General features: G+C 39.5%; 1 long non-coding RNA gene across 2 annotated transcripts; it reads left to right on the top strand.

Annotated features, from left to right (window-relative positions):
* The first annotated feature begins 19,009 nt into the window (after window positions 1-19,009).
* LOC145116246 (uncharacterized) lies at window positions 19,010-20,239 on the top strand. 2 transcript variants are annotated; one of them, XR_013711947.1, is made up of 3 exons: window positions 19,010-19,390; window positions 19,477-19,761; window positions 20,016-20,239. It is a non-coding gene; the product is annotated as an uncharacterized LOC145116246 (long non-coding RNA). The 2 variants fall into 2 exon arrangements; XR_013711946.1 differs by having other exon boundaries at window positions 19,011-19,390; window positions 19,469-19,761; window positions 20,016-20,238.
* The last annotated feature ends 1,865 nt before the right edge of the window (window positions 20,240-22,104 follow it).

Genomic DNA, 22,104 nt, shown 5'->3' with positions numbered 1-22,104 from the left:
CCTTATGCTCCATGGATTTTAACCTCCATGGAGTATCCATGGGTCACCCCATGGACTTAGTCCAACATAATGAATCTTGGATCACAAGCCCACATATATAAGAATGAATGATTTACACAATCAACCCATATATTTAATTAGTCTCCTTTTGATCACTTAATTAATTCCAAATTAATTCTTGATCAATACTAATTAAATAACCTTATTAATATATTAGAACTTATAATATATTAACCAACCTTAAGTGTTATTTCTCTCATTATAGTCTATCCAAATGCATGATTCCATGCAACCCAAATGGACCATGCCGGGTCGGGTCAAGTCTTACCAATTATAGTTATGGACTTAGACATTAATCCAACACTTTTAACCCATGGATCCTATGTAAATGAAAGGTCATGGGTATTAGGGTTTACATGGATGTAACCCTAATCCTCCATATTATATAAAGGGGTCCTTGGCTCACAAAATTGGCACAAGTGTGTGAAAATAAGAGTGGGCCGATTTTAGTGTGCATACATATTCTCTCAAGTTCTTCCAAGGTGTTTTGGTGATTTGTGATTCCATTTGAGGCTTCCACACTATTGGGGCTAAGCTCTTAAAGCTTGAAGACATCAAGCTACATCAAAAGGTATGTCATCTAACTAGAACTTTGTAGTATAGGTGCTTCATAATATGCTAGTTAGGATGAAACCTTGGAATAGTTAATATTTGCATGTATAATAGAGAAAACATAGATCCAAGGTTTATAGGGTTGCATGTACACCATAGGCGTGTTAGAATGCTCAAAACCCAACAGTGATATCAGAGCCATGGGTTGTTTTCTGTTATATTGATGCAAATGTTTTATTTTCAAGTTGAAAAAAAAAAGGAAAAAAAACATGACGTTTGTCAAATTTTAAGATAATTACTTGTTTTTGTGAAAAACTAATTATTTGTAAAATTTAAATCATTTGCTATATGAGTTGAATTAGGTCAAATTTAGTAAAAAATAAAATGATATGATTATTTTATTAGTTTTAAAAGTTTGATCTAAAGAGTTTTTTGAAACCTCCATAAGTTATGGATATGAAAAGGTTTTTAAAAAAATTGATTCAAAGTTTTTTATGGAGTTACAAAACTTGGTCTTAATGTTTTAAAGAATTCCATAACTTGTTCTTAAGTTATGGAACATGAAAAGTTTCATCATAAAACAAGTATTTAACTCCATAAGTTATGGAATCCAAAAGTTTTCAAGAGTTACAAAACTTGCCCTCAAGTTTTGGAATTTGGAAAAAGTTTTTTTATGATAAAAAAAAGAATTGAATTCTAAAACTCTTGGGTTCATAACTTAAACAATTAATTAAATGATTTTAATTTTGAATTTAATAACTGGAATTATGATGTTTTTATTGAATAATTCAATTAACTCTTATGGACTTTATTAATAGATAATTAAAGTGTTTAATTAAAAGAGAATTAATAATTCCATAATGACATGGTTTAAATTTAATTAAATTAAGAGTATAGTTTAATTAATAGATTAAACCACCAAGTATTTTAAATGTCTAAAATACACCCTTATACTATTATAATATTAAAAGTTTAATATATTATATGTATAAGAGCAAGTCGTCTTACCATTAGTAGGCCTCATTCACGAAGCCGGTCTATAAGGGGGGTATAAGGTTACTGCCTATAAAATGGCAGTTTAATGGGTGTCCACTCTCACCCACCGCTTCCTTGACTGGTGGAGGATCGTTAGCCGAACAGGTATGACAAGGACTATAATTCTCCCTTCATTATAAGTATAATGATAAATACTAAGTAACTAAACACTTATAAATTCCCAATCTTAGTTACTTAGGAAAATGTGAATAAGGTGCTAATCCATGAAATTACACTTTGCACTTTGTTTAAGCTGTTAGTGGAGCGTGTGTGATTAACCGGCACACTAACCTGGACTTAACAAGGTAGGCAAAGGGTAACTTAATGTTTATCATAGTATCGTTGGAGCGTGTGTGGTTAACCGGCACATCGATTGAGGGGTAAATATTAAGGGTACCAAGTATATTTGCATGGTTACTTCACACCTTGTTTTGTGATCCTCGGCATCCCAATCACAAAACCTGAAGGGCACACTCGAGATTGAAACATGCCATTGAAAAGTTCAATGAATCTCAAAAGAATCTAGGAGTTTCAAAACCAATTAAAACCTAATAATACATTTCGTTTATCTTGGTGGAAATTGGTGAATCGTCATTCACCTACCTTCAAATATTTTATAGCTTGGATTACGGCATCCCTCTTCCAAGTTATAAAATAGTTTGTTGGGCCCTAGCCTTAATATATCATATTGGGTGTTATATTAAGGACTTAAATCAACTTTACGTGAATTTCTCCCATTGTTGATGTCTGGTTTAGACAACAATGATCTTCCCAAACCAAGCTTTCCTAATGAATATGACTTCCCGAGTTTGGCTCATGGAAGTCATACTTTTCTTCCTCCACCTCCTCCAATTATTCTCCCTAACCCACAAGTTCAAGGTCACTCAAGCCCTAATGTCAAGCAAGGTCTATGTGTGATCACATCTTAGAGATGAAGTCACATATTGACAAGCCGGGAGAGTTGGGTGTCAAAGTCTTGAGAAAGTTGGATGTTCAATCACTTTCTAAGTCACATAGTGAGTTCCTTTGGGACTACTATGAAACAGACTATGACATGAACCTTAATGATCATATCTATTTGCTTGGTGCTGCTGAATCAGCAATGATTTGGAACGATAGTAAAGCAAATTTGATTGGAAGATCAACTTCCCAAAAACTTTATGGACAGTGACACTGGAAATCCAGAAAAAGCATTCTCTTCCCAATGTAAAGGGATTGGCCATAGTCAACCCGGTTGATCAAATGGTAAAGAGAAAGGCTAAGTCTGAGATAGTCCCATTACCAAAGGGTCCATATGTTTATTTTGCCAAAGGAAGGGGCGTTGATTGCAAAGCTGCCAAATTTACCTAAGGATGTTAAAGTCAATAAGTTTGACTCTACATCAGGTAGAGCCCATTATCTAACTCTGTTAAGTTCTATTCTGAGATCCTCATTACATGATGTGACTGGGTCACATGTTGATGTTTTAAGAATCAAAGAATAGAGAGAAATCTTAAAGGAAGTATATGCTGATTCTGATCGCGAAGGTGGATTTCGATCGCATCAGAATTTTGAGCAGTTGCTTAAGAAGTTATGATATATTGCTAAGGAATAGATAACAACAATTTTCCATGTGGATTGTAAGGATAAGTTTTTCTGCAAAGTTTTAAAATAAAAGAAAATTGTTTAATTTTATTTATTTGAAGTATCCTTACAATGGCATTTGTGGAAAATTGTTGCTTATATGATTCCACTGACAGCAATATTGGAAAATGGATTTGATTCTTTCATTTGTGGTAGTGTCTAAATTTACCAAATCAGGAAAGTTCCTCATCGCCCAAGTTTCAATTGGACCGAAACTTGGAATCATGCAAGTTGAATAGTATGATGAATGAGAACTTTCAAGCATTGGAAAATCAAGACTAATTACTTGTTCACATGGATGTGTGAGTCAAGTGAAGGACTAAAGGGATCGAGTACACATTCTTGTGCACTGGTCATGTCCACCACAAAGCTCATTAAAGACTATTTGATTTACTAAGGTTTAGTAAATATGGTTATACTTACAAGTTTAAGTATAATTCTGAAACATTGGAAAAGTCTCAATGTATGGCAGAACGAAGGGGAAGAATCAAATTAGGCAGAAAGATAAAAGTTTCTCAAATCTGAAAAGATGGGAGAGTACTTTAGTATCATGTTTGTGATCATCTTAATGATTTAGAAATCATATCACAATTAGTCCTCTAAAGGTCATCTTAGTGCATTCTTATGACTAAGAAGAGGAGTCATGAATTGTTGAAATGGTTAGATCAGGAAGATGAGTCATACTTCGTTCCAAAACAATTCTTAGAGTCATACTCCAAGATTGTAACTTGAGTGACATATCTTAAAGAAAGGTTTAAAACACTTGTCAAATGTAAGAGTAAAAGTGTCCTACTCTTGTACATTTGAAATTGGTAAGTTGTGATGTTTTGGATAAAACAAAGACCAACTAAGGCCAATTGTGTGAAGTGTTTGTCTTGATAAAGAATCCGCACTATCTCTTGAATATTTGGCAAGATATTCTTATATGTCAAGAGGATAGTGGGAGTCTTAAAGATCCTAAAAAGAATTTTAAGAACTAATCAAGAATAAAACCTGAGGTTCTTCACTAGCACACGACTTGAGGTTTATAACCTATCGTGTTGACATATTCTGTTCCCATTCCAGTTAAAGTTGGCTTTGCATAGGAGTTCTGAAAGTTCTCAATTGGTTGCATAACAACTTGGAAGCAATGGCAGGCCCTGTACTGCCAGGTGGCAAGAAGTTAAGATTGCATAAGTTCAGTCCATATGAGTTTGGATTTGTCATTATCCTTGTCTTATGACTATGGTTTTGACGATTCACATGGATAAGAACACATACACCATAAAATCTAAGGGTCATAAGGTTTCTCTCCGATTCATGAAAATGATGGTGAGGAAACACTTCCACCAAGTAGATTTGAAGCAGATGGCAAAAGGTCTAAACAATTGAGACTATGATTACGACATCCCTTTTCATAGTTCTGAAACTGTTTAGACACACATGCATGATGAGGTGGCAGCAGCCATTCGTGCTGAGATACCAGAGATGTTTGGGTCTATCAAGACCACACTGATTGAGACATTTGACGAGCGGTATGCTGCTCTTACCGATGATGTTGTTGATGCGGCCACCGCAGCCGTTGCCACTGCTAGGCCACAGGGGGGTGATTCGTTGCTGTATCGGGAGTTCAGCAACACGAAGCCACCAGAGTTTGATGGGACTCAGGATCCGATAGCCGCGATGAGATGGATCTCTGACATTGAGGGGTGTTTCTACACATCTTCTTGCCCTGAGCATCTGAGGGTACGGTTCGCGCTGAACCAGCTTCGCTTGGGAGCGAAGGACTGGTGGAAGTTTGTGACGGCAGACTTCACTCCTGCAGAGATTACAGTGGTGACCTGGGAGAGGTTCACCACCATGTTCCGAGATGAGTATGTTCCTCCGGTGGAGAGGAAACGATTGGCGCAGGAGTTCTTGTCCCTCAAGCAGGGGACGGAGTCCGTGACTGTGATTACATGGATGTTTCATGAGAGGGCATTGTTTTGCCCTGAGCACGTGTCTACCAAGCAGGCACGTATGAGCCGATATCTGAGCATACTGAGGAGGGACATTCGTGAGTTCGTGGCGAACTTGACATACCAAACATTTTCCGAGCTCCAGGTGAATGCCCGGAAGAGGGAGATTGAGCTAGAGACTCAGGCCAGGGAGGAGGCCGAGTCTCAGAGGAGGTATAGGCGGACGGTACAGTGTCAGCCGGCAGCCAAGCGGGTAAAGCCTGCTGATTCGAGATCTGGAGGTCCGAAGGGCCGCACTTGCGGGAAGTGCAGCAAGAGCCATGAGGGGGTGTGTAGAGCGGGGGTGTGCTACAAGTGTGGTAAGGAGGGGCATTTCGCGAGGGATTGCCCCAAGGGGTTTGTAGTTTGCTTTCACTGCAACCAGACTGGCCATTGGAAGGCCGAGTGCCCACAGCTACTTCAGGGATCAGCACCGGGATCTGCACCTACTGCTAAAGCTACCGAGGTCCGGCCAACGAAGGCCTAGGCACCGAAGGCTCGCGGGAGAGCCTTTCAGTTAACAGCGTGGGAAAGGTAGCATACCGTTTAGAGCTACCCGAGGAGTTGAGTCAGATCCATGATACCTTCCACGTATCCCAGTTGAGGAAGTGTATAGCGGATGAGACGGCGGTAGTGCCGCTAGAGGATATTCAGGTGGATGTGAGCCTGAATTACATTGAGAGGCCGATCGCGATCTTGGATCGGAAGACCAAGGTTCTGAGGAACAAAGAGGTGCCCCTGGTTCAGGTCCAGTGGCAACATCGGAGAGGGTCCGAGCTGACTTGGGAGCCAGAGACGGAGATGCGGGAGCAGCATCCAGAGTTGTTTGCAGAGTGAGACTTCGAGAGTGAAGTCTGATTCTAGTGGGGGAGAATTGTAACATTCGGATTTCCAAAAGGTCAAGAGTGTTGCAAGGATCTCAGAGGAGAGTTGGTGGATCAGCTTCATCTTCATTCAAGCTTCAGATCTGGTATAAGCTCTTGTCTCTCTAGTGTTTAAATAGATTTCCTTTGGTTGTTGAGTTAGGGCTTGTATCACCCTTTGGATGGGGTTTTGGGTGCATCCAAACCCTTTTTCTTATTGCTTTGTAGATCTGGACCTTGTGAGGTCCAGAGAACCAGAGATTAAGTAACTTTGAGTGAGTAACTTTGGAACCATGAAGCTATGAAGCTTCAATGGAGTCATAATGGTGTATAGAGCAAAATACACCATGCATGAGCCCTAAGTTCAGAACTTTACGTAACTTTTGGGTGTTAGAAGGCCATATCTATAAGTTAAAGAAACAGATCTGACCTCAGAAGGTCAAATAAGTATTGCCATGGAGGAAACTCGCCGAGTCCATGATGGGACTCGACGAGTCGGATCGGGTTGCCCCACGATTCGTGATCAGTGGTAACCCGTCGAATGAAAGGCTAACTCGACGAGTCGAGTGAGGCCTTATGAGGATTTAGAGGACACGCATGGACTTGCCGAGTCACCCGAGTGTACTCGACGAGTCTGGTCAAGTTGGACCGTTGACTGGAGTTGACTTTTGTTGACTTTTAGGGATTGGTCAACTATTGGACATGTGGACCATTGGGGGGTAAAATGGTCTTTTCCCCTTCTATGAGATTATAGGAAGGGATTAGTCTAGCCTTGAATCGTTGTTAGTTAGAGGTAAATTACCTTAGGTGATTAGGTGGAGGCTAGAGCAGTACTTTGAGTTCGAGACTTACCAAGATTACCCGAGGTGAGTCTTCTCACTATACATTACCTAAAGTGGTAACTATGTGCAGACCGGAGGGTCTTATGTGTTATGTGTATGTTTGAGTTTATGTGCATTGTGATATATCTATGTTATGTGTTATATAGACCGGACGGGAGGGTCCTACGATTTAGACCGGACCAGAGGGTCCAACGAGCTACGGGACTGGAGGGTCCCGCTGAGACACATTGACCAGAGGGTCATACCGAGTTATAGCCTCGAGTGGCTTATGTGTTGTATGTGGTATTTTGGGGAACTCACTAAGTATTTATGCTTACCGTGTTATGTGATATGTGTTTCAGGTACCAGCGAGGATCGCGGGAAGGTGCCGGCATGATTTGTACACACTGGCAGAGGATTATGTGTTGAGATTCTGGGATATGTTTTATTGTGATGACACTTGATACATGAGATTTTGAGAATATTATATGAGTTTTATTATGTTTGAAAAATGAAAAATTGTTTAAAAATTTACGTCGTTACAAGTTGGTATCAGAGCCTTGGTTTGAGGGATTCGGATGCACCTTCGAGCGTATCTGAACTCAAACTGAGGATTTGAGAAAAATTTTCATAAAAGAAACAATTTTTCTAAAAGAGTAAAAGATTTTTGAGAAAAGCAGAACGGAGTAGTGTGTACGATCAGCCAGCGCCCGAACGGTGATTTCCCAAAATACCCTTACATTATGTGTTATGAGATATTATTTGATATGTTATGCATGCTAGAGTAGGCTAGGTATTCATATCTAGGACTGGAGTGGCCTGATTTGTGATGCCTTAGCCTAGGAGATTACTGTTGCTATGAGTTACTTCGAGAGTGAGTAGGTAGCAGCGAGGAGCTTATGAGTGGTCTACTGGAAAGTAGCATGTGTTCAGCGAGATATAGGGTACTTGTGATCTGGGATCCTAGGAGGAGGACTTGGGGTGAATACTAATGCGTTGTGGAAGGTAGTATAGGGCCCGTACTACTGGAAACACCGGATCAATGAGCAGTCCAAGTAAGAATCCTTAGGATACTAAGGAACGAGTAGGGTTGAGTTATCGAGTGCGAGTATACTCGAGCGAGTCTCTGATTTCTTTTGTGATGTGTTTCAGAGACATTATGTTGGGTACGCGCCACACTCCAGAGAGCAGCGGTGTTAGCATGATGAGATTCGCAGGATGATTCATGATGAGGTGGCAGCAGCCATTCGTACTGAGATACTAGAGATGTTTGGGTCTATCAAGACCACGCTGATTGAGACATTGACGAGCGGTATGTTGCTCTTACCGATGCTGCTATTGCTGCGGCCATCGCAGTCGTTGCCGCTGCTAGGCCACAGGGAGGTGATTCGTTGTTGTATCGGGAATTCAGCAACACGAAGCCACCAGAGTTTGATGGCTGACGAGAGGTGTTGAGTCGACCTCTACAAGTTTCTATAGCTGACGAGCGAGCGGTTTATGTTACTGATGTGATTTGAGGATGTGTACTCGAGATTTTCGGTGTTGAGTTCCCGATAGATCTGGTACCGATTGCGATGGGGGATGTATGTGTCCTCGTGGGCATGGACTGGTTGAGCCGATTTGGAGCTGTTATAGACTGCGAGCGACAGTTGGTGACCATACGAGACCCTAGTGGGGGAGTACTTACGGTGTATGGCGAGGGTACCCGATCTAGGTCAGCATTTTGTTCGGCTGGCAGAGCGAGACAGAGTCTACAACAGGGCTGTAGAGTGTTTGTAGCCTATGTGATGGATACACGAGTTGCCGCAGAGAGGCCGAGTTCTGTCGGTGAGGTACCGATAGTGCGAGAGTTTCCGGATGTTTTCCCTGAGCAGTTGTCGGGTGTGCCTCCCGAGAGGCAGGTGGAGTTCCGCATCGATTTGGTTCCGGGGACATCGCCTATTTCCAAGGCACCCTATCGCCTTGCGCCGCCGGAGATGCATGAGTTATCCTCGCAGCTTCAGGAGCTGTTGGGGAAGGGATTCATCCGACCGAGTAGCTCGTCGTGGGGAGCGCCAATCCTTTTTTTCAAGAAAAAGGATGGTTCACACCGAATGTGCATCAATTACCGGGAGTTGAACAAGTTGACGGTCAAGAACCGTTATCCACTACCGAGGATCGACGATCTGTTCGATCAGTTGCAGGGAGCGTCTTGGTTTTCCAAGATAGACTTGAGGTCTGGATATCACCAGATGAGGGTGCGTGATGAGGATATCTAGAAGACGGCGTTCAGGACTCGTTATGGGCATTACGAGTTCGTGGTGATGCCTTTTGGGCTCACCAATACACCAGCGGCGTTAATGGATCTCATGAACTGAGTATGCAGGCCGATGTTGGATCGATCGGTGATTGTGTTCATCGACGACATTCTAGTGTATTTGAGATCCAGAGAGCAGCATGAGGAGCATCTGAGGGAGGTCCTTGGAGTTTTGAGATCGGAGAGGCTTTATGCCAAATTCTCCAAGTGTGATTTCTGGTTACGAGAGGTCCAGTTCTTGGGGCACCTCGTTAATCAAAATGGGATACTGGTCGATCCGGCCAAGATTGAGGCTGTTATGAGTTGGGAGGTGCCGAGATCCCCCACCGAGATCAGGAGTTTTCTGGGATTGGCCGGCTACTATTGGAGATTTATCAGAGATTTCTCCAAGATTACCGTTCCCCTCACCAGATTGACCCGGAAGGGTGTTGCCTTTATTTGGGGTCCCGAGCAGCAGACCTCGTTTGAGACTCTTCGCTAGAGATTATGCGAAGCCCCGGTGTTAGCCCTTCCGGAGGGAATGGAGGATTTCGTGGTGTATTGTGATGCGTCTATATCGGGGTTGGGTGCGGTGCTTATGCAGAGAGGGCACGTGATAGCATACGCATCCAGGCAGCTGAAGCCTCATGAGACAAGGTATCCCACCCACGATTTGGAGTTGGGGGCAGTGGTGTTCGCCCTCAAGATATGGCGCCATTATTTATATGGGGTTCGATGTACCATATACACGGACCACAAGAGTTTGAAGTATCTGATGGATCAGCCCAACCTGAATATGCGCCAAAGGAGATGGTTGGATGTGGTAAAGGATTATGACTGTGAGATCCTGTACCACCCGGGCAAGGCTAACGTGGTAGCCGATGCTCTGAGCCGTAGGGCGGAGAGTGCCCCGATTCGAGACATATGTATGAGGATGACGGTAATGACTCCGGTGTTGGATACTATTCGAGAGGCCCAGGCAGAGGCTGTGAGACCGGAGAACCGCAAAAAGGAGCGGGTGATTGGACAGGTGTCCGAGTTTGTGACGGATAGCCGAGGGCTCATGACCTTTCGTGATCGGATTTGGGTGCCGTATACGGGCGGGGCACGTAGAACTCTGTTTGAGGAGGCGCATAGATCGAGATTTTCGATCCATCCAGGGGCCACTAAGATGTATTTGGACCTGAAGAGAGACTACTGGTGGCCCTGTATGAAGAGGGATGTTGCATGGGTAGTAGAGAGGTGCTTGACCTGTCGTCGGGTTAAGGCCGAGCACCAGCGTCCGCATGGCAAGTTGCAGCCATTAGAGGTTCCCCAGTGGAAGTGGGAACAAATTTCTATGGATTTTATCACCAAATTGCCGAGGATCGCGAGGGGTGTTGATGCAATTTGGGTGATTGTGGACCGACTGACGAAGAGTGCTCACTTCCTTGCTATCAGTGAGAGCTCTTCTGCGGAGAGGCTGGCAGAAACATATGTGAGAGAGGTGGTGTCGCAGCATGGAGTGCCGATCTCGATTGTGTCAGACCGGGATGTACGTTTCACTTCCAGGTTCTGGAAGAAGTTCCATGAGGAGTTGGGTACGAGATTGCACTTCAGTACTGCTTATCACCCACAGACGGACGGCCAGAGTGAGCGAACGATTCAGACGCTCGAGGACATGCTTCGGGCATGTGTTCTGGACTTCGGGGGAAGTTGGGACACATACCTACCTTTGGCTGAGTTTTCTTACAACAACAGCCACCATTCAAGTATTGGTATGCCTCCTTTTGAGCTTTTGTATGGGAGGAGGTGTCGGACTCCCATCTGTTGGGGAGAGGTAGGACAGCGAGTGATGGGTAGCACTGAGATAGTGCTTAAGACGACTGAGCAGATACAGCAGGTCAGACAGAGGTTACTGACAGCCCAGAGCCGCCAGAAGAGTTATGCGGATAGGCGGCGATCCGAACTCGAGTTCCAGGTTGGAGACCTTGTACTCCTGAAGGTGTCTCCTTGGAAATGAGTGATACGATTCAGGAAGAGGGGCAAGCTGGGGCCCCGATACATTGGTCCTTTCAGGGTGATCGCCAGAGTGGGCAAGGTAGCATACCGTTTAGAGCTACCCGAGGAGTTGAGTCAGATCCATGATACCTTCCACGTATCCTAGTTGAGGAAGTGTATAGCGGATGAGACGACGGTAGTGCCGCTAGATGATATTCAGGTGGATGCGAGCCTGAATTACATTGAGAGGCCGATCGCGATCTTGGATCGGAAGACCAAGGTTTCGAGGAACAAAGAGGTGCCCCTGGTTCAGGTCCAGTGGCAACATCGGAGAGGGTCTGAGCTGACTTGGGAGCCGGAGACGGAGATGCTGGAGCAGCAACTATTAGACATGTGGACCATTGGGGGGGGGTAAAATGGTCTTTTCCCCTTCTATGAGATTATAGGAAGGGATTAGTCTAGCCTTGAATCGTTGTTAATTAGAGGTAAATTACCTTACGTGATTAGGTGGAGGCTAGAGCAGTACTTCGAGTTCGAGACTTACCAAGATTACCCGAGGTGAGTCTTCTCACTATACATTACCTAGAGTGGTAACTATGTGCAGACCGGAGGGTCTTATGTGTTATGTGTATGTTTGAGTTTATGTGTATTGTGATATATGTATGTTATGTGTTATATAGACCGGACCGGAGGGTCCTACGATTTAGACCGGACCAGAGGGTCCAACGAGCTAGACCGGACTGGAGGGTCCAACGAGCTACGGGACTGGAGGGTCCCGCTGAGACACATTGACCAGAGGGTCATACCGAGTTATAGCCTCGAGTGGCTTATGTGTTGTATGTGGTATTTTGGGGAACTCACTAAGCATTTATGCTTACCGTGTTATGTGATATGTGTTTCAGGTACCAGCGAGGATCGCGCGAAGGCGCCGGCATGATTTGTACACACTGGCAGAGGATTATGTGTTGAGATTCTGGGATATGTTTTATTGTGATGACACTTGATACATGAGATTTTGAGAATATTATATGAGTTTTATTATGTTTGAAAAATGAAAAATTGTTTAAAAATTTACGTCGTTACAAAATACAATGGAGCCGAAGTGCTCTGGATAATAATATATTTTAAAGGTATAGCAATACCTTATAAAAGTATACATACATACTAGAACAAGTATCACAAGAAGAACAGAACAAAAGTATTTAAGGGTTGAACACTGCGGTCAAATCTAGACAGTTATGTAATCATATCTGGAATCAATATAGCATGATCAACTATATTCATTCGAGATGTGACCAACATGTGTTTGGGAGTGATGCAGTGTTGCAACAGCCTTAAAACTTACCTAATTCTATTTAAGGGATTTCTAGATTAGAACATAAAGTTAAAATAATATGGAAGTATTTTATGATACTATAAGGCAACAACAAGTATAAAACATATCAAGTTCAATACATTAAATACTATAGGAGTATTTTAGGCACTATAAACAACTTATGTGAGAACTTAAAAGACCCTTCTGGTAGGTCTATGATTCCGGAGTGTGTACTTCCAAAGTTTTATATATAATTGAGATTTTATAGGCTTAGAATTTGTGATCTATGCTCCACTTCCTGTTCCTTGTTTGGTTCTGGTTTTGGAGTAAGATCACTTATTCGAAGGTCTATTTAATCTTAAATTATATACAACTTGTATACATTGCGCAATTATAGGAGGACCTGGAAAGGATCACTCCATAATGTTACACTTAAACTCATAAGTTCTTTAGACATTTCCATTCTCGCACGACAAACCCAGATGGATGTAACCACTTCCTCATAGCGGTCAGCAGAAGAGTCAAGGAGGAACAAGAAACAGATTTATGAGAATTTTTCAGAGAAGGATCAGCCAGAGAAAAACTAAAACATCCTACGCGTCACACTAATAAATAATAACCTTAATTGACTTAGTGAGTTAGTGAATACACTACTCACACTATGTGTTACGATTATTACTTATCTTGCAGCCAGTAACAGATATTCAGTTCACAGAAATTCATTCGAGGATAACCACTTCTGATTCATGAAGTTTATCTTATATACAGACTTCCATTATGAATTATTTTTCAGAACCCTATGAAAGTCAGAACCAGATACACTAGGAAACAAGGATAACTTAGTTCAAATATCACTCGTACAATACCCACTTCTACTTACTATCATGGACATATCTCAGAAATGTTGACAGAAACATTGAGAGTAATCCAGTAAAGCATAAAATTGTTTAAATACATTTAAGTTGATGGGATACATCTAGTGATGACCATCATTACTCATGAGATCATTCTTCGCCATGCAACAGAATCATGTCTTCACAAGAAGGAAACCAACCAACAGGCGAGTCACCAATTCTGCAAATAGACTCCGCTACATTTCAGGCTGCGGTCACAGCTGTTGTGACAGCCGTCATGGCATATTTCAATGCTAATAACGCCAGCGGAAGCGGAAACGGTGCCGATTATGCTAATCGTAGTAACAATCACGGGAACCGGCGAATGTCTGTTAACAAAGACACCCCAGACTATAAACCTAAGAACAAGAAACGAAAGAAAAAGGGGAAAAAGTCAGTTCAAGGTTCTAACAAGAGACGACAGCCTCTGACTACCCATGTGGTCACAACAAGAGTCACAACATCTGGTACTTCATCTGCCACTACAACCCCCGTCAAGCGATATGCTGGAAATCTCCCAAAGTGCAACAAATGCAACTACCACCACAACGGAGCATGCCGAGAGTTACAATGTAGAAATTGTAACAGAAAGGGGCACACTGCCCGTTTCTGCAGGGCGCCGGCACAGCCAATCCCCCAAGTAAAACAAGTATGTTTCACGTGCGGCGAATTTGGACACTTCAGGAAAGAATGTCCAACGGAGAGAAATGACGAAGGAGTTCGCTTCTGCAGAACTCCGACTCAGCATATCACTTCAACCACCGATGTTAGTATAGTTCAGGTATGCCATCCATGTGGTGAAATGGGACATAACAAGAAAGACTGTCCAATAGAGAGAGGTGACAGAGGAGAAGGAGGAATCTAACGACTTGACAAAAATAAGTAACGAAGGACCCCTCTTTTGAAATTTTGGTACGTTTTCTAAATAAAATTACTTTAAAATTTAATTTATATTTATATAAGATTAAAACTTGGGGAAAACATTTAAAAGTAATTGTAATAACTTGTTCAAGTCACAGTATTCACAAAAGAACTAAAGATCCGTTCAGGGAAGCTATGATGACTTAGTATATACATTAGAGTTGTGCATAACTAAGATTTTGCAGACTTAGAGTGAGTAATTCCACCTTAATTCATGTTCCTTGTTTGATTGTGGATTTAGGGCAGAGTTACTCAGTCGACCATCTTATTCATCTTAATTATACATAACTTGTACATGCCAGGCGATTATAGAAGTACCAAAGAGGATCGAAACCTAAAGTACTGACACTAGTTATCAAAGCACTTTCAATGTATGTACTTGCTCAACGTGGTACGATACGTAGAAGTGTTAACATCAAGGAGAAAACAGAAAGCGCTAGAACGTTTACACAGAGTACATTGTCGAGCACACTATGGGTACATCATCGTATCACAGACGTCGACTTCATCTCTACCTTCTTCTGGTCGGAAACTGTGACAACCTCAAAGTTTTTGCCTTGTAAAGTCAACTCTAGTCAACCAAAGTCAAACAAAGGTCAACTAAAGTCCTTTTTATTGTTTGGGTTTATTTGGGTTATAATAATAACCTTTATTTGTTAAAATCCTGATGATATCTCCAGTTGAATTTGGAAGGAAAAGGCTTGAAAACCGAGAAACTTCGCATCTAATTCATTCGCTTCGGACCGCAAACGCTTCGGGCCGCAAAGAGATTACGGCCGTACACTCCTCGGACCGTACACTCCTCGCAGCCGTATACTCCTCGCAACCGTAAACTACTCCGGCCGTAAACTCTAACCGACTTCGGACCGTAAACGAGGTTCACGGCCGTAAACCCTCGGACCGTGAACCCTCGCATATATATATATATATATATATATATATATATATATATATATATATATACATATATATATATATACATATATATATATATATATATATATATATATATATATATATATATAAGATTCCTTCATTATTCACCATTTCTCACACTTTCACCTCAAGAACACTTGAATTCTCTCTCAAGTATCATAGGGATCTTCGTCTTGATCTTCAAAAACCGTAAGTAATTCATCCATCCTTCTTGTTATTCCTTCTTGGCCTTGTAAGCATCTCTTGATTCATCCATGGAATCACCTCTTTTGATTAGATTTTCAAGATCATCAACTTTCATCAAGAACACCAAGAACACACACTTGTTCTTGGTGGCCGAAAACCCCTTTTAAGGCTTCTAAATTGTGAGTATTCCTTCCATACACTTGCTACCTAGTAGAATCATTAGCCTAAATACCTGGAACAAACGATTTGAGGATGATCTCAAGGAGTTTACGACCGTAAACTCCCTAGACCGTAAACCCCTTGGCCGTAAACACCCTAGACCGTAAACATCATGGCCGTAAACACCTTTGTGTGGCCGTACACACCCCTTTGATCAATCATATGTGATTGATACACTTAGTCCAAGTGTTTCCTAGTCCCGGAGGGTGTTTCCTTGCGTGTAGTTGCTTCTAAACCCTATATTCATGCCAATATATGCCATTATATGTCATTTAGGATTCGTTTGTGTCTCGGGACTTCATTCGTGGAACTTCTCATCCTTACGCGTAGCTACAATTGAATCACCCACATAAGGTGAGTTCATACCCCTATAATCAATCTTTTAAATGTTTTAAATGCTTTTAAGAGGGGGAATACAAGTTGAACACAATGATAACTGTGTAAATGTTTTTTGATAAACATCATTTTAAGGATTACTTATGTGTTATTAAGTGATCAATTCATTGCAAAAACTCTTTTAAAAGTTATGTTACTTTATGGTTTATAAAACTCCGGTTTTAAAGTGAAATCATAACTTAGTAGATAAATGAGTCTTTATTTCAAGGTAGTAACAATTCAAACAAACATACTAGTAAACTATAATAGGTATAGTTTAGGGATTCAGTTCATACTATAACTAGTACAGAGAGTTCATACTATAACTAGTACAGAGTTCATACTATAACTAGTATAGAGAGGAACATACTATAACAGAAGGAACATACTATAACTATAACAGACGAACAAATCATGAAATTACACAGGAATACCGTTTTTGCATAAACCAAAGTATGAATACCACGTACACAGGTTAGCAAACACGAGGTACAACGTCATACCGGGTTTCAATAACATAGGTACAAATACAACGTACCGAGGTTAGCAAACTTGAAGAATGACACTTACGTCATACCGCGTTTCCATAACAAAGGTACGAATACCACGTACCAGGGTTAGCAAACACGAAGTATGATACAAGAAACATATAAACATATATAAAACTCAGATTAACAAATACGAAGTAATAACATATCATTCCGGGTTTGCACAAACAACGGTACAAATACAACGTACCAAGGTTATCAAACACGAGGTACAACGTCATACCGGGTTTCAATAACAAAGGTACAAATACAACGTACCAGGGTTAGCAAACATGATGTATGATACAAGGAAAAACATTAAACATAAGTAAAATGTGTAACATAAACATTCAGTTAGAAGGTGACTTATAATGCTCACTTTATATTTTCTCGGTAGATACATCTAGGATATATATTAATTGAGTCCAACAGATAGTAGAATGTGTGCTTTCCGCTTCATTCCCTGTTCCTTGTTTGGTTGTGGGTTTAGAGCAGATGCACTAAGTCTACTATCTATTCGATCTTGACTATATATATTTCGTATACACCAAGTAATCATAAGGAGTACCAGGTATAAGTCAGGTCATAGTATACAAATTCAATACATCGTTTTCTAGTACAAAAACATATTTTCAGATAGAACATTGAGTAAACTAAACTAGAAACTTAACAGTGAAAGGTTTAATCCGTTTTACTAAACCAGTACAACTTAAAGGACCTTAAGTGGTTAATTCTATAATACTTTAGTTTATACATCAGGGTTATATATATGTAATATCCGACAGATAGTTAGATGTGTGTTTTCCGCCTTACTTCCTGTTCCTTGTTTGGTTGTGGGCTTAGGGCAGATTCACACAATTAACTACCTGTTCGATATTAGATCATATATAACTGGTGTAAACTAAGTGATTATAGAAGGTACTATGGTGGTTACCATTTTTACTAAAGGAACTATTACAGTTAAATCCGTGAGTACCAAATGAATGCACCAGAGTTATATACAATGAAGTTCTAACAAATAATGGGATGTGTTATTTCCGCCTCATTCCCTGTTCCTTGTTTGGTTGTAGGCTTAGGGCAGATTCACACAATCGATTGTTTGTTTGATCTGTATTCTATATAACTTATATTCATTTAGTACTTATAGAAAGGATTGTAGAGTCATTTATACTTATTTTTCATCACATCAGAAGGTATAGGATCTTCTGAGGATCAGGCGAACTTTTCTAAAAGAGCTTTCAACTTACTAATACATCACTTAATTACTTATGAACTCACCAGCTTAAATGCTGATCTTCTCTTTCAAAATAACTTGTATTCTCAGGTAACTAGTAGACAGGTACACGTGCTGGGATTCAGAAGATGGAGCATAGTAGCTTCATGTCTTGTTTTGTCATTTAATTTGTAATCTATCTTATGTGCAACACATACTTTGTAAACACTTTAATTATAATACACTGGTTGTTTATTACTTTGATTACTATGATGCATGTCTTGTGATACTAAACATGACGTCCTCCGCCCCCGAATGTTTCCGCCGTTCCGGTTTGGGGGTGTGACAGAAACACATCAGCCCCACCGTAGATTCATCTTTGAACCGTCATAGTCACCAACATCTTCAACCTTCATTAATTGAATCGGATGACAAAATTACCATCATCATCGGACATCACTATTTCACCTTCACGCCACCAATCATCATCATCTTGAGCATCGACTTGCGATGTTGATGCAGAAGAAATAAGGAGTTACAACTGATCTTGAGAGAACGAGACCAATGATTGAACTTAGAGTAAGAGGAAGGGGCTGCCATTTTTAGTAGGCGTGTTTCTCTTCACTAATTTGTGTGTTCTCTTGTTCTGTGTCTGTATTATTATGGTAATGATGAAAGATAATAAAAATGGTGGAATGAGAAAGTTTTTTGAATTTGGGTATCTTCTTCCAGATTAGGGAAGACGGTGGATGGAGAGAGAGACAGAGAGAGAGAGAGAGAGAGAGGTGGACCCTCTTATTTTTTTATTGTTTAAATAGATAAAAAAAGATATTAGATTCTAAAAAATGAAAGAAAAATAGAAAATAAATACCTTAAGGGTATTAAAGTCATTTCAGTTTACTGAGGGGCCAAATCTGCAACTAAACTAGCTCAAAATGATCGAGAAAGCAAAAAAAATCGAGGTTTTGACTAAACCTAAGAAAAAATAAATACCATATGGACAATTTTTGCAGTTTTGTCTATAATTTTTTATAATTATTTAAAGATAAAAAAAGTAATTACATGTGTAAAAAGTTATTGGGAAAAAGGTACATAGACTTATGCTGGTATACTAAGGGGTTGTTTGTTTTTTGTCTGCATATCTGCGTGACCTCTTTTATCTGCACCGTGCAGACCACGCGCAGACATAAGGGCTTGCAGTGTGTTTGTTTTTCGAAAGTATGCAGACATAGAAACATTTAGGCGAGCTCTTCATGACACAGACTTGGCCTTGAGTCTTCCGAGGTCTGCAAACTTTATTCAACAAAAAAAAAAAACATACGTATCTTATTTCTCTCGACATATCAACGCCCCCTTCTTTCTCACCATTCAACCATATGTCCTTCATCGTTTGTCTTCCTCCTCTCGTTGTCATTGCCATCCAGACCGTTGGTCGTCCACAACAGTCCTGTCGTCGACGTCTACAGTCGTTGCCGACATCCATCGCTAGCTCCTCACAATCGAAGACTCCTTTCACCACCGATTTTCTTCAGCCTCGTCTCCTCTTGTCGTCGAACATCTCCAGGTTGGCGCTATTGCTACCTTGTCGAACCATCGAACCAGAGGATCTCCTGAAAATAGGTTATTTTTTTAGTTTCTGAAATTTATGCTAAATCATGTTGCAATTTGTTGTAAAACCCATTTTAATGTTTAATGTAGTGTCTCAGTTTCTCTTTGGAGTTTTAAGGATAGAATGAAATTGAAATTGAAGGTGAATTGGTGGTTAACATGAAGATAGTTGTTCATATAGTCTACCATTACATATTTGCCCACCACATGTTTGATGAAATGCTTGAGAGAGACTTGAGGTGTTTGAAAAATAAAGATTTGTTGATTGAGTTGAAAAATATATATTTCCTTCCTATCAGATGAAGATTTTCATCGAAAATTAATGAAGATTGGTTGATTGGGTTTAACAATCCCATGAGTTCAAGCTATTAGTTTAATCATCGGTATGTGTATCTTTCTTCACATTCATTAGTCTCCAACATAATTTTACTGTAACTTGCAATTATATTGTTGATACATCTTTCTAAATCGTCATTCCAGAAAGATCATTGTATAAATGCTAAAGTAAATTTTGCAAATTTGATGTTTCTCAAATTGAAAGTGATTAAGGAGTACTTAATATTTTGCTAGATTTATTAGATAAGATAAACTAATGGTTGAATATATACTGACCCCACATGATTTTAACTACTTGCAGTGTCAACAGAGGAATGGAGTTTGGCTTGCTGGTTTATTTGATCTTGATGGTGGGCATGGGATGATTGGTTGGTGGATCATTTTTTTTTTATTGTGTTTGATGTAGTTTTGAATTCAATTAGTCCATTGGTTTTGCTAATACGTTTTCCGATTGCTAATGAAAACATACTTTGAAGTTTACTTGTTAAAAAAATATTGCATTGAAGTTTACATCCTTGATGGTAAGGTCATCCACATCAGTGCAATGCTACTAATCTTTCAATTGTGCAACATCAGTTTTGCAATGACTACCCGCATCAGTGCAATAACACTCATCTTTCAAAAGTGGTCCCCACTACCACATCAACAATTACTTTATATATATATATATATATATATATATATATATATTAACAAAAATATCTTAGTTTAACAAAAAAAAAAAATATACATTCAATTGGGCTTTAAATTCTTAATTGTTTTTTCCTAAATTAGTTTATATATAAAACGTAATACAAATTAAAATATAAATTTGTAATAACAATTCAAATACATTTGCAATTAAGATATATATATATATATATATATATATATATATATATATATAATTGGTTTTAATATTTAGTTAATGTCATTTGATTAAAAAAGTAATATAAATCAAAGTTGCAAGCCTTTCAAAAGCTGAAAGACCAAATGGTACGTGGCATCAATTTGAGATGAAGTGGCATTGCAATTGTCTTTGCAAGTCCTCGATGTGGATGCTCTAACTTTGTAAAAGTTGGTTTGGTTAAACATGATTTTTGATTTCATGTGCATCATTTAATTGTTTTATTTAGAAATGTATTGTAAAAACAACATATAAGATCATGGTTATTAAGATTATGTGATCTTAAACAATTTAGATATGGGATCTTAATATCCCACTTAATGGTAATAATATTTTTTTATGCTAAAGTTGTAATCTTTTTAATTATTTTAACAGTCTACAGACTTTAAAAAACAAACAGTCTTTTTCTTGTAGACAACAGACTGCATACATTTTACCTCTTTAAAAACAAACAACACCTAAGTATAGGGACTAAATTCAAACTTCAAATAAGAAACATTAAATTGGATTAGACGAGGTATACGAATATTTAATGTTTGCAAACAAAACTGATAAGCAAAATAATGGATCGTGGATCGTGTATGCATTTAATCTTCGACTTGATTATTTGGGATTTAAATTTCGAAAATTTTGAATTTGGTGCATTTTAGTTTTGTATAGATTTTTAGTTTCCTTTTGTATTAGAGTTATATTTGGTATAATAAAAATTAATTCAAAATTTTTTCTTATTTTCAGGGATATGATATAAATTGAAGATAATTATATTATTGAAGATTATTGAAGATTGAAGATAATTATATGAACATCGAACTTGCACCAAATTCGGCAGCTGAAGTTTACGGATACAAAATTGATTACAAATTTGATATCGATTGATGAATTGGGCGGGAGAAAATAGATAGAAGCACCGTAGAGAATGTCATGTGGCAGAAGGATGGTCTAAAAAAATGTCACGTTTAAGTGTGTAAATTGTACAAAATCCGCCAAACAACCAAATTAGATTAGCTTGATTGACGACTAATTTAATAATGCAACATTAAAATGTTCTTTTTCTTTAAGCTTATAAATGCATAAAACTTTTTTTTTATTGTTTGGGAAAAGTTTGATAAAAGGAAATAATTCTAAAGTCTCCGACATAAATAATAAATAAGGATTAATTCAAATTCAAAAATAGATTATTATGGATACGGATATCCATGTAACTTGTTGTTGAAGCATCGGCGGCACGACCATTCCAAGTCGATTGGGGCCTTGGGCGAAATAAAAAATGAGGCCGTTGGCAGTAATATTTTTTAGTAAAGGAGTGTGGTACCTTCGAAAATTTTATTAATTAAAAATAAGAAAAAACATCATAAATGGTCCCTGTGGTTTCCCAAAATCCGATGTTTAGTCCCCGTGGTTTAAAAACCTCATAGATGGTCTCTGTGTTTTCAAAACTTTTGACAGTTGGTCCTTATCCCTCACACCGTTAGAACCCCACCGTTAACTCTTATTTCATTAAAAT

This window comes from Lactuca virosa, chromosome 5 (assembly GCF_052849685.1).
Source record: "Lactuca virosa cultivar CGN04683 chromosome 5, Lactuca_virosa_CGN04683_v6, whole genome shotgun sequence".
NCBI classification, from domain to species: Eukaryota; Viridiplantae; Streptophyta; class Magnoliopsida; order Asterales; family Asteraceae; genus Lactuca; species Lactuca virosa.
The sequence above is the reverse complement of the archived record's forward strand: the minus strand, read 5'-3'. Positions and strand labels throughout refer to the sequence as shown.